Genomic DNA, 13338 nt, shown 5'->3' with positions numbered 1-13338 from the left:
GCCTTCAGCACTGGTGAGGCCCCATGTGTAGTTGTGTGTGCAGTTGAGTGCTCTCCTGTGGAAGAAGGATCTGGACTTAGTGGAGCAAGTATAGGGCCACCAAGATGCAGAAGGGACAGGGACATCCTTAGTATGAGGAGAAGCTGAGAGAGCTGGAAGTTTTATTCAGCCAGGAGGCAAATCTGCATAGGGCAGCTGTCATCAGTGTGTCTAAACTGCTGATGGGAGGGGATGAGACCAGGGAGTCAGACTCTTCTCGTGGTGCCCACGGCCAGGACAAGGGTGAATGGAGACAGCTGACAAGACGTGCCACTGCCCTGGAAGAGAAGGCAAGGCTTTTTCAGTTTGAGGGTGTTCCAACAGTGGAAGTGGTTGTGCAGAGAGGTGTTGGAATCTCCATCTTTGGAGATACTGAAATTCTACACTGGATATGGTTGTGGACAGCCTGCTCGAGCTGGCCCTGCTTGAACAGGTTTGGATGAACAAGATCATCTCCAGAGTTTCCTTGCGCACTTAACGTTTCTGATTGCTGTGATGGCCAGAGAGTGGTGCTGGGGAAGAGAGTTGGTGAAGCATGTGGTACCACGGGGAGCTTGCGTCGGGGACGTGGGTAGTAGTGCATTAGCATCTCCGAGCCCGTGTTTGTGCAAGTGAAGGGCATGTGTCATGCTCTGGAAGGCCCCCTGTGCTGCTGTGAGTTGTGGCTCTAGCTGGGGCCGCACTTCGTATGAGAGGCCTTGTCAGCCGGTTCCATCCACCCCAATGGGCTGTTGAGCCCTAGCTTTGTGCTGGGTGAGGTTGGCAGACTATTGGGAGAAGAAAGGAAGAGGAGGCATGACAAGCTGGGATGCAGGAGAACTTTATTGTAGAAAAAACCCACAGAAAAGTCAGGAGTAGCAAGTTGAAGAGAACAGGTCTGAGTTGCAAGCGGGGTGGCTATCAGCTGAGATCCTTTGTTTGCAGTAGATTTTGCCACAGCAGCGTGTATTTCCAGCCATGCAGAGGCGGAGGGTCCTGAAGGTGTGTCCTCAATCTATGCCGTGGCTTCCCAGGTGTGGGAGGCTGATGTCAGGGGTGGTAGCGAGGGCCCTTAGCAGGGGTAGCGGCCTCTCCTGCCGCCGTAGCAGCCCAGGCCTCCGAAGCCATAGCCGAAGCCGTAGCTGAGGCCGAAGCCGCCGGAGGAGATGGGCACTCCCTGGGCGCTGAGTTCGTTGCCCACGGCAGCCGATGAGGAGGATCCGACGGCGGTGCTCTGGGGGAAGGAGGTGAGGATGGGTCCTGGCAGGGTGACCACCACGGTGGAGGGCTGGATGACAACGCGGGAGTCCTCGCACTGCCTGACACAGGGCTCGTTGCAGCTGTTAGCCAGCGGGGTGGGTCCGCAGGGGCTGCAGAGGCTGTTGCAGGCCATGGGGGTGGTGTGGAGGGTCCCTGGAAGAGAGGGTGTTGAGAGAGCGGAGGGGCGTGGGGGCGCGAGGGGTTGGAGGAGGGCGGTGGAGCGGGGAGGGGTGGTGTGGGGCTGTGGGGAGCGTGCGCGGCGGTGGGGAGGCGTGAGGGCTGGTGAGGCTGGGGCTGAGTGCGGTGGGAGAGAGGGGCCAGGTGGGGCAGGAGGAGGAGGGTCAGGGGGTTGCGGCTGACCTTGGGGAGCGAGGAGGAGAAGGCGTGAGGAGGAGAGGTGTGTGAGGGAGAGAGGCGCTGGGCCGGCTTTTATGGTGGTGCGCGAGGGGCGGGACGGCCTTGGGGCAGGACGGCATTTGGCAGCAGGCAGCTCTTGCCTGCCCCAGCCCTGATAGCAATGAGTGGGGTGTGTTTCCCTGGCCGCAACGCTCCCTCTTCATGTCCTGCTCTCGAGGACGTGTCCCCTTGGCCCTGGCGGCAGCTTTGAAGTGAGAGTCTTAGAGGCCAAAGGCTTGGTGCTGGTGGCGCGTGTCAGGGCGGGCAGAACACTTGGCCTAAGCGTCCCAGTGGTTTTGTGTCATCCGTGAGATCATCCCATGGCACTCGTGTGGTGTGGTTTGGGGGTGCGTTGTGAAGACGGGACCTCATTTCCTCGCATTCTTGGCTGGCTGGTCTGGGCTCTGCAGGTGTGCTGGGTGTGAGGGGCTGCCCCTTCCATCGTGTTTTGTCCCTCCCTGCCTTGATGCCAATCACTCAGCCTGTCTTTAGGCCTGGCCTTTTCCGTAGGGTGTCTTGGTGCCCCTCATGCTTGTGAGGTCGTAGCTTGGAGAACGGAGGCTGCCAGGTTGGGCTTGTGCCCCCTGGAGCCCTCTGTGGTCTGGCAGTTGATGCAGCCAGAGGAGGGCTGTTTGTGAGAGCAGGACGTTGTCCTGTCTGCCCTGGGTCAGAGCTATCAATCCCTGTGATGTGGGGAAGCCATCCGTGGCCCCCAATGGCTTGTGTTGGCCCATCTGTATAACTCCTCTTAGCTGAGTCAGGCATGTTTGCAGCCGGGGCTGTGGTATGATGCTTCTAACCAAGTAGAAGAAAGCTGGTGAAGATCTAGAGAAAAGATTTCTGAGGAGCAGCTGAGGAAACTGGGGATGTTTAATTTACAGAAGGGGACATCCGAGGGGAGACCTTATCACTGCCTTCGATCTCCCGAGAGGAGGTTGTAGTGAAGTGGGTGTCAGTCCCGAGAGGAGGTTGTAGTGAACTGGGTGTCAATCTCTTATTCCTAGTGAGGAGTGATAGGAGGGGAGGAAATGGCCTCACGTTGTGCCGAGGAAGCCTAGATTGATATTGGGGACAATTCCATCAGCACCAGTGTTATCAAGTAGTGGAACAGGCTGCCGAGGGAGGTTGTGGAGTCACCATCCTGGGAGGTGTTTAAAGGACGTGTAGGCGTGATGCTTAGAGGCATGGTTTAGTGGTGGACTTGGCAGTGTTAGGTTAACGGTTGGACTCGATAAAGTTAAAGGTATTTTCAACCCTTAGTGGCTCTGTGAATGTACATGGGATACGGTGCAAGGGCAGGTGAGTTTGTGGAGAATTTGTGACTGTGTCGACAGGCAGAGGGCGAGTAGGAGCATCAGGAGGGGAGCCAGGGCCTTTGGGGTCCTTACTTGGGGTGAGTGCTGAGGGGTGAGGCCCCTTCTCTGCACAGGGTTTGACGGTCAGAAAGAGGATTTGGAGATTGGCGAGGGGAACTGGAGGCGAGGATGCAGGACGTGTCTGCAGAGCCGAGGCCCTGGTGGTGGTGGTGGATGCGTGTATAAGGGTTGGTGAAGGGCAAGGCCTGCCCCAGTGGAGCCAAGGGGAGTGTTTAGCAGGCTGTTTGTCAGGCGAGCAGTGGTTGTTGCTGAGGAAGATGAAGGGAGGTGGGAAGGATTGCTCTGCGTCTGGATGTAGCCAAGTCATTGATGCCTGAGAGGTCATAGCCACGAATGCAGAGGGAGCTGGCCGACGTCCTTGGGTGGCTGCTCTCCGTGACCTTCTGCAAGTCCTGATGCGTGGGAGCAGCTCCGGAGGCCTGGAAGGGAGCTCATAGACCTGCTACTTGAAGAAGATCAGCAACGAAGTTCTGGGAAAGCAAAGGCTGCCTTGCCTGACATCATTTTGAGGAAAGGTAGTGGAGGAAATAGTCCAGGAAAGCACTGCCAAGCCCCGGAAAACAAGAAGGTGATGGGGAGTGATCAGCATCCATTTATGGAGGGAAAATCATGTTTGACTAACCTCCATGTCTTTTGGCTTGAAGTGAGTAGCTTTGTGGATGAGGAGACAGCCATGACTGGTGTTTCCTTGGAGTTTTCTATAAAGCCTTTGCCGCTTTCTGCCCTTCCATGCTCAACAACCAGATGAGAAATTCTGGATTGCGTAAGTGGCCAGTGAGGTGGACATCAAAGTAGGTATAACAGCTGAGCAGAGAGGCTTGTGGTGCAGTTGGAGGCAAGTGTGAAACGGAGTAGCCCAGGAGTCAGACCCATGGGGCCAACCATGCTGAAGAACCTGCTCAATGATGTGGGCAGTGGGACAAGTGCCCCCTTCAGAGGAAGCTGGCAGATGCTGCAATCTATGGTGGAGTGGCTGAGGCATGTGATGGTTGTGGCAACACTCACAGGGAGCTGGAGATGCTGGAGATTGGGGCAGAGAGGAATCTCCTGAAGTTGAAGAGGAGGAAATGCCAAGTCCTGCATCTGGGCAGGAATAGCGCTGGGCATCAGGACACGGTGGTGGCCAAGAGGCTGGAAAGCACCTTTGCTGAGCATGACTTTGTGGTGCTGTGGAGAAGCAGCGTACAACGAGGCAGTAATGCAGCCTTGAGGGAAAAGAGGCCAAGAGTCTCCAGGTCGGCGTTGGGAAGAGCGTTGCCAGCAGTTCGTGGGGACGTGATCTTGCTCTGTCTTCAGCACTGGTGGGGCCCTGTGTGGAGTTGTGTGTGCAGTTGAGGGTTCCACTGTGGAAGAAGGAACTGAAGTTGGTGGAGTGAGTTGAGTGCAGGGCCACCAAATCTCTGAAGGGACGGGGCATCCTTTCCATGAGGAGAATCTGAGAGAGCTGAGAGTTCTTTCCAGCAAGGAGGCGAGTCTGCGCAGGGGAGATGTAATCAATGTGTCTGAACTGCTGATAGGAGGGCATGAGGACCGGGGAGTCAGACTCTTCTCCTGGTTGCCCACGGCCAGGACAAGGGTGAATGGAGAAAGCTGACAAGACGTGCCATTGCCTTGGACAGAAGGCAAGGCTTTTTCAGTGAGAGGGTGGTCAATCAGTGGAACCAGTTGTGCAGGGAGGTGTTGGAATCTCCACCCTTGGAGATACTGAAATCCTGAGTGGACGTGGTCATGGATAGCCTTCTGGACGTGACCCTGCTTCAGTAGATAAGGATGAACAAGATGATCTCTAGAGTTTCCTTCGTAGTTCTACTTCCTGCATTTTGATTGCTGTTATGACCAGAGAATTGTGCAGGGGAAGAGAGTTGGTCAAGTCGTGGTGCCATGGAGAGCGTGTGTCACAGGCCTGGGTAGTAGCGCATAAGCATGTCCAACCCTTTGTTTGGGCAAGTGAACGTGACCATGTGTCACTTTCTAGAAGGCCCCTTGTGCTGCTCTGAGTGGTTGTTGTTGCTGGGGACATACCTCGTAGAGAGATTTGCGTCCTGTTTCCACCCACCCCAATGGCCTGTTGAGCCCTGGCTTTGTGCTGGGTGAGGATGGCAGACCCTTGGGAGAAGAAAGGCAGAGGAGGCATGTGAGGATGGGATGCAGGAATACTTTATTGTGGAAAAAAGCAATGAAAAGACAGGAGCGGCAAGTGGAAGGGAGCCAGCCTGAGGTGGCAGTAGGTCGACCATTAGCCGAAGCCCTTTCCTTGCTGTAGGTCTCGCCAGAGCACCGAGATCTTTCCGGCCCACAGTGGGAGCAGAAAAGTGGAAGTCCACTGTTGTGTCTGGCTTGTGAGAAGGCGTTTGCAGCGTAGAGTAGTGGACATAGCAGAAGGCACAATGCAAAGAGGGAAATGGGAGAAGAGCAGGAGGTCCACGGGCCATGTTTCCAGGCAGGCCAGGCTGGCCCTTTCCCTGCTTGCTTTGTGCTTGGAGAGGAGAACCAGTGGATGGGAAGCCCGTTGGCCTGCAAAGGCCTGAAGGTGTCTCCTGAATCCATGCTGTGGCTTCCTGGGTGTGGGAAGTTTGTGTCAGGGGTGGTGGCGAGGGCCCTTAGCAGGGGTAGCAGCCTCTCCTGCCGCCGTAGCAGCCCAGGCCTCCGAAGCCATAGCCGAAGCCGTAGCCGAGGCCGAAGCCGCCGGAGGAGATGGGCACTCCCTGGGCGCTGAGTTCGTTGCCCACGGCAGCCGATGAGGAGGATCCGACGGCGGTGCTCTGGGGGAAGGAGGTGAGGATGGGACCCGGCAGGGTGACCACCACGGTGGAGGGCTGGATGACGACACGGGAGTCCTCGCACTGCCTGACACAGGGCTCGTTGCAGCTGTTAGCCAGCGGGGTGGGTCCGCAGGGGCTGCAGAGGCTGTTGCAGGCCATGGGGGTGGTGTGGAGGGTCCCTGGAAGAGAGGGTGTTGAGAGAGCGGAGGGGCGTGGGGGTTGTGAGGGGTTGGAGGAGGGCGGTGGAGCGGGGAGGCGTGGTGTGGGGCTGTGGGGAGCTTGCGCGGCGGTGGGAAGGCGTGAGGGCTGGTGAGGCTGGGGCCGAGCGCGGTGGGAGAGAGGGGCCAGGTGGGGCAGGAGGAGGAGGGTCAGGGGGTTGCGGCTGACCTTGGGGAGCGGGGAGGAGAAGGCGAGAGGAGGAGAGGTGTGTGAGGGAGAGAGGCGCTGGGCCGGCTTTTATGGTGGTGCGCGAGGGGCGGGACGGCCTTGGGGCAGGACGGCATTTGGCAGCAGGCAGCTCTTGCCTGCCCCAGCCCTGCCAGCAATGAGGTGGGGTGTGTTTCCCTGGCCGCAACGCTCCCTCTTCATGTCCTGCTCTCGAGGACGTGTCCCCTTGGCCCTGGCGGCAGCTTTGAGGTGAGAGGAGGGGTTTGGGTGAATTTGCATGGAAGTTCTGTGTCAGGGCATTTGGAGATGTAAATAAACAATGGGAGAATTGGGGTGTCAGCAGTGAGGTCATCCCATGGCACTCGCATCCTGTTGCCTGCGATCATTTCTCAGGTCCTTGTGGGGCAAGAGAGGGATTGGACGTAGTGGAGGGGAAATGGGAGGCGTGCCTGCTGCGCTGGGCACTGCTCCCGAGAACCTCGAGGGGATGTTTGCATGCCAAGGGGTTGATGGAGCACAATAGACTGGGCTGGACTAGACTGGACTAGAAGAGTCCATTGGGAAAGATCCTACAGTGATCATCTAGTCCAGCTGCCTGACCACTTTGGGACTGACCAAAAGTTAAAGCATGTTATTAAGGGCATTGTTTTTCCAAATGCCGCTTAAACGCTGACGGGCTTGGGGCATTGACCACCTCTCCAGGAAGCCTGTTCCTGTGTTTGACCACCCTCTCGATAAAGAACTATTTTCTACTCTCGAGTCTGAACCTCCCTGATGCAGTTTTGAACCATTCCGACAAATCCTCTCCCTGGATCCCAGGGAGAAGTGCTCAGCACCTTCCTCTCCGTGTCCCGTCCTCAGGAAGCTGCAGAGAGCCATGAGGTCTCTCCTCAGCCTCCTTCTCTCCAAACTAGACCAACGCAAATTCCTTAGCCGCTCCTCACAGGCCATGCCTTCCAGCCCTTCCACCAGCTCTGTTGCCCTCCTCGGGATGCACTGAAGACCTTCACATCCTTTTGAGATGGTAGGACCCAGATCTACACACAATACTCAAGGAGAGGCGGCACCAAGGCTCACTACAGCGGGATAATCAGCTCTTTTGACCGGCTGGTGATGGTTGATGCACCCCGGGGTGGGCTTTGGCCTCTTGGCTGCCAGGGCACTGCTGACTCACACTGAGCCTGCTGTCAGCCAGCAGCCCCACAGCCCTTTCTGCAGGGCCGCTCTCCAGCACCTCCTCTCCCCATTTCTGCTGGTGTGCAGCGTTCACCCCGGTCCTGGGTGCAGAACGTGGCATTTGCTCTTGTTAAATTTTGTGCCGTTGATGATTGCCCAGTGCTCCAAACGGGGCTTGTGAGTGGAGGGGTGCTGGAGGGCCTGGCAGGCAAGAGGCACGCTGGGCTGTGCTGGGGGTGCCAGTGGACTCACAGGTGCCCCCCTCCCCTGAAAGAGAGAGTTGTGCAACAGGCTGTACATACGTCCATGGGGAAAGATGGTTTGAAGCAGAAATGCTGCGGGAGGTACCTGATTTCGTTGCACTGCACAGAGGAATGTCTGTCATGGAGGTGAGCGAGGGGAGATGCAAAGTCCTGTTTCTGGGGAGGAGCCAATCCCAGGTAGAAGCAGTGGCTGGGGGGCCAACTGTAGAGAAAGCAGCTTAGCAGAGCAGGATCTTGTGTTCCTGGTGGAGAACATATGGCCCATGAGGTGGCAATGAACCTTTTGGCTAAAGGGTCCACGGGTCTCGAGGGCAGCATTTGGAGAAGCGTTGCCAGCAGGTTGAGGGCGGTGACCCTTCCTCTCTGCTCAGCACTGGTGAGGTCCTGTGTGAAGTGCTGTGTGTGGTTCTGGGCTCCTCAGTGTGAGAAGGTCAGGGGCTTGTTGGAGCAAGAGAGTGCAGGCCACCATGGGAGATGGTGCAGGGGCTGGAGCCTCCTTCCTAGGAGAGGAATCTGAGAGAGCTGGGAGCGTTTAGCCAGGAGATAAGGAAATGCAGGGAGGAGGCCATGAATGGGCCTAAATCGCAGCCGGGAGGGAATGAAGTGGAGGGATCCCGTCGCTTTGAAGCAGTGCGCACTAGTAAGAGAAGAGGCTGTGGGCACAATGGAAAGCAGATGGAATTCCCTGGGGAAAGAAGGCAAGGCTTTTTGCGTGTGAGGGTGGTCCAAGTGTGGAAGAGGTGGTGGAGTCTGTGTCCTGGGAGATACTGAAACCCTGACTGGCCGTAGTCCTGGATAACCTCTGCTGGAACTGGCCCTGTTTGAGCGGTGTGGTTGAAGCCAACGCTCTCCAGAGTTCCTGATGAATTCAATGGTTCTGTGATTCTGTTTGCTGGGAGGGCTGGAGGGTCATGGTGGGGAAGAGAGATAGTGAAGCGTGTGCTGGCATGGGGAGATCTCATCAGAGGTGTGTGCAGGGGAGCGTTGCGATGTCCGAGACTTTAACTAAAGCAGGTGATGGGCTTGTGTCACATTCTTGAAGACCCCAAGTGTCAGTTTTTGATGCTGTGGATGGCCATAACCTATTTTCTAAGAGAGGTCCCATGGCCCTTTTTCACGTAGCCCGATGGCTTGTTGAGCCCCAGGTTTGTGCTGGTTGAAGATGTCAGAGCCCTGGGAGAAGAAATGGAGTGGACACATGTCAGGCTGGGATGAAGATGTTTATTGAGGAAAACAAAGAGTGAAAATGCAAGAGCGGCAAGTGGAAGGAGCTGGTCTGAGCTGTCAGTAGGTCGACCATCAGCCAAAGTCCTTTCCTTCCTGTAGGTCTCAGCAGAGAACCATGATCTTCCTGGCCTGCAGTGGGAGCGGAACAGTGGAAATCCCCAGTGGTGTTTGGCTTGTAAGAAGGCGTTTGCAGCATAGAGTAGTGGACATAGCAGAAGGCACAACGCAAAGAGGGAAGCGGAAGAAGAGGAAGAGATCCATGGGCCGCTTTTCCAGACAGGTCGGGCTGGCTCCTTCCCTGCTTGCTTTGTGCCTGGAGAGAAGGAGCCATGGATGGGAAGCCCAACGGCCTGCAAGGGCCTGGCGGTGAGTCCTCAATCCATGCCGTAGCTTGCCGGGTGTGGGAGGTTGGTGTCAGGGGTGGTGGCGAGGGCCCTTAGCAGGGGTAGCGGCCTCTCCTGCCGCCGTAGCAGCCCAGGCCTCCGAAGCCATAGCCGAAGCCGTAGCCGAGGCCGAAGCCGCCGGAGGAGATGGGCACTCCCTGGGCGCTGAGTTCGTTGCCCACGGCAGCCGATGAGGAGGATCCGACGGCGGTGCTCTGGGGGAAGGAGGTGAGGATGGGTCCTGGCAGGGTGACCACCACGGTGGAGGGCTGGATGACAACGCGGGAGTCCTCGCACTGCCTGACACAGGGCTCGTTGCAGCTGTTAGCCAGCGGGGTGGGTCCGCAGGGGCTGCAGAGGCTGTTGCAGGCCATGGGGGTGGTGTGGAGGGTCCCTGGAAGAGAGGGTGTTGAGAGAGCGGAGGGGCGTGGGGGCGCGAGGGGTTGGAGGAGGGCGGTGGAGCGGGGAGGGGTGGTGTGGGGCTGTGGGGAGCGTGCGCGGCGGTGGGGAGGCGTGAGGGCTGGTGAGGCTGGGGCCGAGCGCGGTGGGAGAGAGGGGCCAGGTGGGGCAGGAGGAGGAGGGTCAGGGGGTTGCGGCTGACCTTGGGGAGCGGGGAGGAGAAGGCGTGAGGAGGAGAGGTGTGTGAGGGAGAGAGGCGCTGGGCCGGCTTTTATGGTGGTGCGTGAGGGGCGGGACGGCCTTGGGGCAGGACGGCATTTGGCAGCAGGCAGCTCTTGCCTGCCCCAGCCCTGCCAGCAATGAGGTGGGGTGTGTTTCCCTGGCTGCAACGCTCCCTCTTCATGTCCTGCTCTCGAGGACGTGTCCCCTTGGCCCTGGAGGCAGCTTTGAAGTGAGAGTCTTAGAGGCCAAAGGCTTGGTGCTGGTGGCGCGTGTCAGGGCGGGCAGAACACTTGGCCTAAGCGTCCCAGTGGTTTTGTGTCATCCGTGAGATCATCCCATGGCACTCGTGTGGTGTGGTTTGGGGGTGCGTTGTGAAGACGGGACCTCATTTCCTCACATTCTTGGCTGGCTGGTCTGGGCTCTACAGGTGTGCTGGGCGTGAGGGGCTGCACCTTCCATCGTGTTTTGTCCCTCCCTGCCTTGATGCCAATCACTCATCCTGTCTTTAGGCCTGACCTTTGCCGTTGGGTGTGATCTGATGGTGTCTTGGTGCCCCTCATGCTTGTGAGGTTGTATCTGGGAGAAAGGAGGCTTCAGGGTTGGGCTTGTGCCTCCTGGGGCCCCCTATGGGCTGACAGTTGAACCAGCCAGAGGAGGGCTTTTGTTAGAGCAGGACGTTGTCCTGTCTGCCCTGGGTCAGAGCTCTCAAGCCCTGTGATGTGGGGAGGCCATCCGTGGTCCTCAAAGTCTTGTGTTGTCCTCTCTTTATCAGTCTGCTTAGCTAGGGCAGGCATGTTTGCAGCCTGAGCTCTGGTATGATGTGTCCAAAGAAGAGCAAGGACGTGGTGAAGGATCTGGAGAACACGTCTTATGAGGAGTGGCTGAGGGAACTGGGGGTCTTTAGTTTGCTGAAGGTAACAGCTGAGGGGAGAAGTTTTCTCTGTCACAATGTGAAAGGAGGTTGTAGCAAGGTGGGTGTTAGTGTCTTATCCCTAGTGAGGAGTGGAGACAGCTTCAACTTGCACCGCAGGAGGTGTAGATTGGATATTAGGGACAATTTCAACACCAAAAGAGTTATCAAGCAATGGAATAGGATGCCCAAGGAAGTGGTGGAGTCACCATCCTGGGAGGTGTTTAAAAGACGTGTAGACCTGATGCTTAGAGGCATGGTTTATTGGTGGCCTTGGCAGTCTTAGGTTTATGGTTGGACTCGATAGAGTTAAGGGTATTTTCCAACCTCAGTGGCTCTATGATTGTACATGGGACACTCTGCAAGGATATTTTGTTTGTGGAAGCCCCGTGAGTGTGTCAAGAGGCAGAGCGGGAGCAGGAGCGTCAAGAGGGGAGCCAGGGCCTTTGGGGTCCTTACTTGGGGTGAGTGCCAAGAGGTGAGGCCTTTTCCCTGCTCAGGGTTTGACGGGCAGAAAGAGGATTTGGACACTGCCGAGGGGAAGTGGAGACGAGGATGCAGCACGTGTCTGCAGAGCCGAGGCCCTGGTGGTGGTGGTGGGTGCGTGCGGAAGGGTTGGTGAAGGGCAAGGCCTGCCCCAGTGGAGCCGAGGGGAGTGTTTTGCAGGCTGTTTGTCAGGCGAGCAGTGGTTGTTGCTGAGGACGATGAAGGGAGGTAGGAAGGATTGCTGTGCGTCTGGATATAGCCAAGTCGCTGAGGCCTGAGAGTTCGTAGTCACGAATGCTGAGGGAGCTGGCTGATGTCCTTGGGTGGCTACTCTCCATTATCTTGTGAAACTCCTGGTGGCTGGGAGCATTTTGTGGATGGAAGAGAGCTCAGAGCTCTTGTGTGTTGAAGGAAGATCTTATAAATTGGAGGCTGCGTAACCTTGACATAATTCTCACGGAATATGATATAGGAAATGTTTCTGGAAAGCCCTGCCAAGCCCCAGAAAAACAAGATGGTGATGGCAAGCGATCAGCATGGATTTATGAAGTGGTCATGATGCTGGACCGACCTCTGTGTCTTCTACCTTGAAGTGTGTGGCTTTGTGGACAAGGAGAGAGCTGTGGCAGGTCTTTCCCTGGAGTTTCCATAAAGACGTAACCGCTTTCTCCCCTTGCAGTCTCACCAACCAGCCAAGAAATGATGGGTTGTGTAAATGGCCAGTGAGGTGGGCTGCAAAGTGGTGGAAGGGCTGGGCCCAGAGACTTGTGGTGAGTGGCCTCACGTGCAGTGTGAGGCAAGTGTCAAGTGGTGAGGCCCAGGTGCCAGATCCATGGGGCCAACCTTGTAGAAGACCCTGCTCAATGACACGGGCAGTAGGATAAGTGCCCCCTCAGCAAGTGGACGGATGATGCATAATGTGTCAAAGTGGCTGAGGCACGGGATGGCTGTGGCGCCCTTCAGAGGGAGCTGGTGAGGCTGGAGACGGGGGCAGAGAGGAATCTCCTGAAGTTGAAGAGGGGGAAATGCCATGTCCTGCATCTGGGGAGGAATAGCTCTGGGCAGCAGGACATGGTGGTGGCCAAGAGGCTGGAAAGGCCCTTTGCTGAGCACGACTTTGTGGTGCTGGTGGAGAAGCAGCGGACTACGAGGCAGCAATGCAGCCTGGGTCAAAAGAGGCCGAGAGTCTCCAGGGCGGCGTTGGGAAGAGCATTGCCAGCACTTCATGGGGAAGTGATCTTGCTGTGCCTTCAGCACTGGTGAGGCCCCATGTGTAGTTGTGTGTGCAGTTGAGTGCTCTCCTGTGGAAGAAGGATCTGGACTTAGTGGAGCAAGTATAGGGCCACCAAGATGCAGAAGGGACAGGGACATCCTTAGTATGAGGAGAAGCTGAGAGAGCTGGAAGTTTTATTCAGCCAGGAGGCAAATCTGCATAGGGCAGCTGTCATCAGTGTGTCTAAACTGCTGATGGGAGGGGATGAGACCAGGGAGTCAGACTCTTCTCGTGGTGCCCACGGCCAGGACAAGGGTGAATGGAGACAGCTGACAAGACGTGCCACTGCCCTGGAAGAGAAGGCAAGGCTTTTTCAGTTTGAGGGTGTTCCAACAGTGGAAGTGGTTGTGCAGAGAGGTGTTGGAATCTCCATCTTTGGAGATACTGAAATTCTACACTGGATATGGTTGTGGACAGCCTGCTCGAGCTGGCCCTGCTTGAACAGGTTTGGATGAACAAGATCATCTCCAGAGTTTCCTTGCGCACTTAACGTTTCTGATTGCTGTGATGGCCAGAGAGTGGTGCTGGGGAAGAGAGTTGGTGAAGCATGTGGTACCACGGGGAGCTTGCGTCGGGGACGTGGGTAGTAGTGCATTAGCATCTCCGAGCCCGTGTTTGTGCAAGTGAAGGGCATGTGTCATGCTCTGGAAGGCCCCCTGTGCTGCTGTGAGTTGTGGCTCTAGCTGGGGCCGCACTTCGTATGAGAGGCCTTGTCAGCCGGTTCCATCCACCCCAATGGGCTGTTGAGCCCTAGCTTTGTGCTGGGTGAGGTTGGCAGACTATTGGGAGAAGAAAGGAAG

The 13338-nt window shown here is 56.9% G+C and overlaps 3 pseudogenes; all 3 read right to left on the bottom strand.

Moving 5' to 3' along the window:
* Positions 1–1090: 1090 nt before the first annotated feature.
* Positions 1091–1411, bottom strand: LOC147415624 (feather keratin pseudogene; annotated as a pseudogene).
* A 4239-nt stretch (positions 1412–5650) lies between these two features.
* Positions 5651–5971, bottom strand: LOC147415623 (feather keratin pseudogene; annotated as a pseudogene).
* Positions 5972–9301: 3330 nt separating this feature from the next.
* Positions 9302–9622, bottom strand: LOC147415622 (feather keratin pseudogene; annotated as a pseudogene).
* Positions 9623–13338: the final 3716 nt, after the last annotated feature.

The sequence above is a fragment of the Leptosomus discolor genome, chromosome 5 (assembly GCF_034619465.1).
Source record: "Leptosomus discolor isolate bLepDis1 chromosome 5, bLepDis1.hap2, whole genome shotgun sequence".
Taxonomy (NCBI): domain Eukaryota; kingdom Metazoa; phylum Chordata; class Aves; order Leptosomiformes; family Leptosomidae; genus Leptosomus; species Leptosomus discolor.
This window is presented reverse-complemented; position numbering and strand designations above follow the sequence as displayed.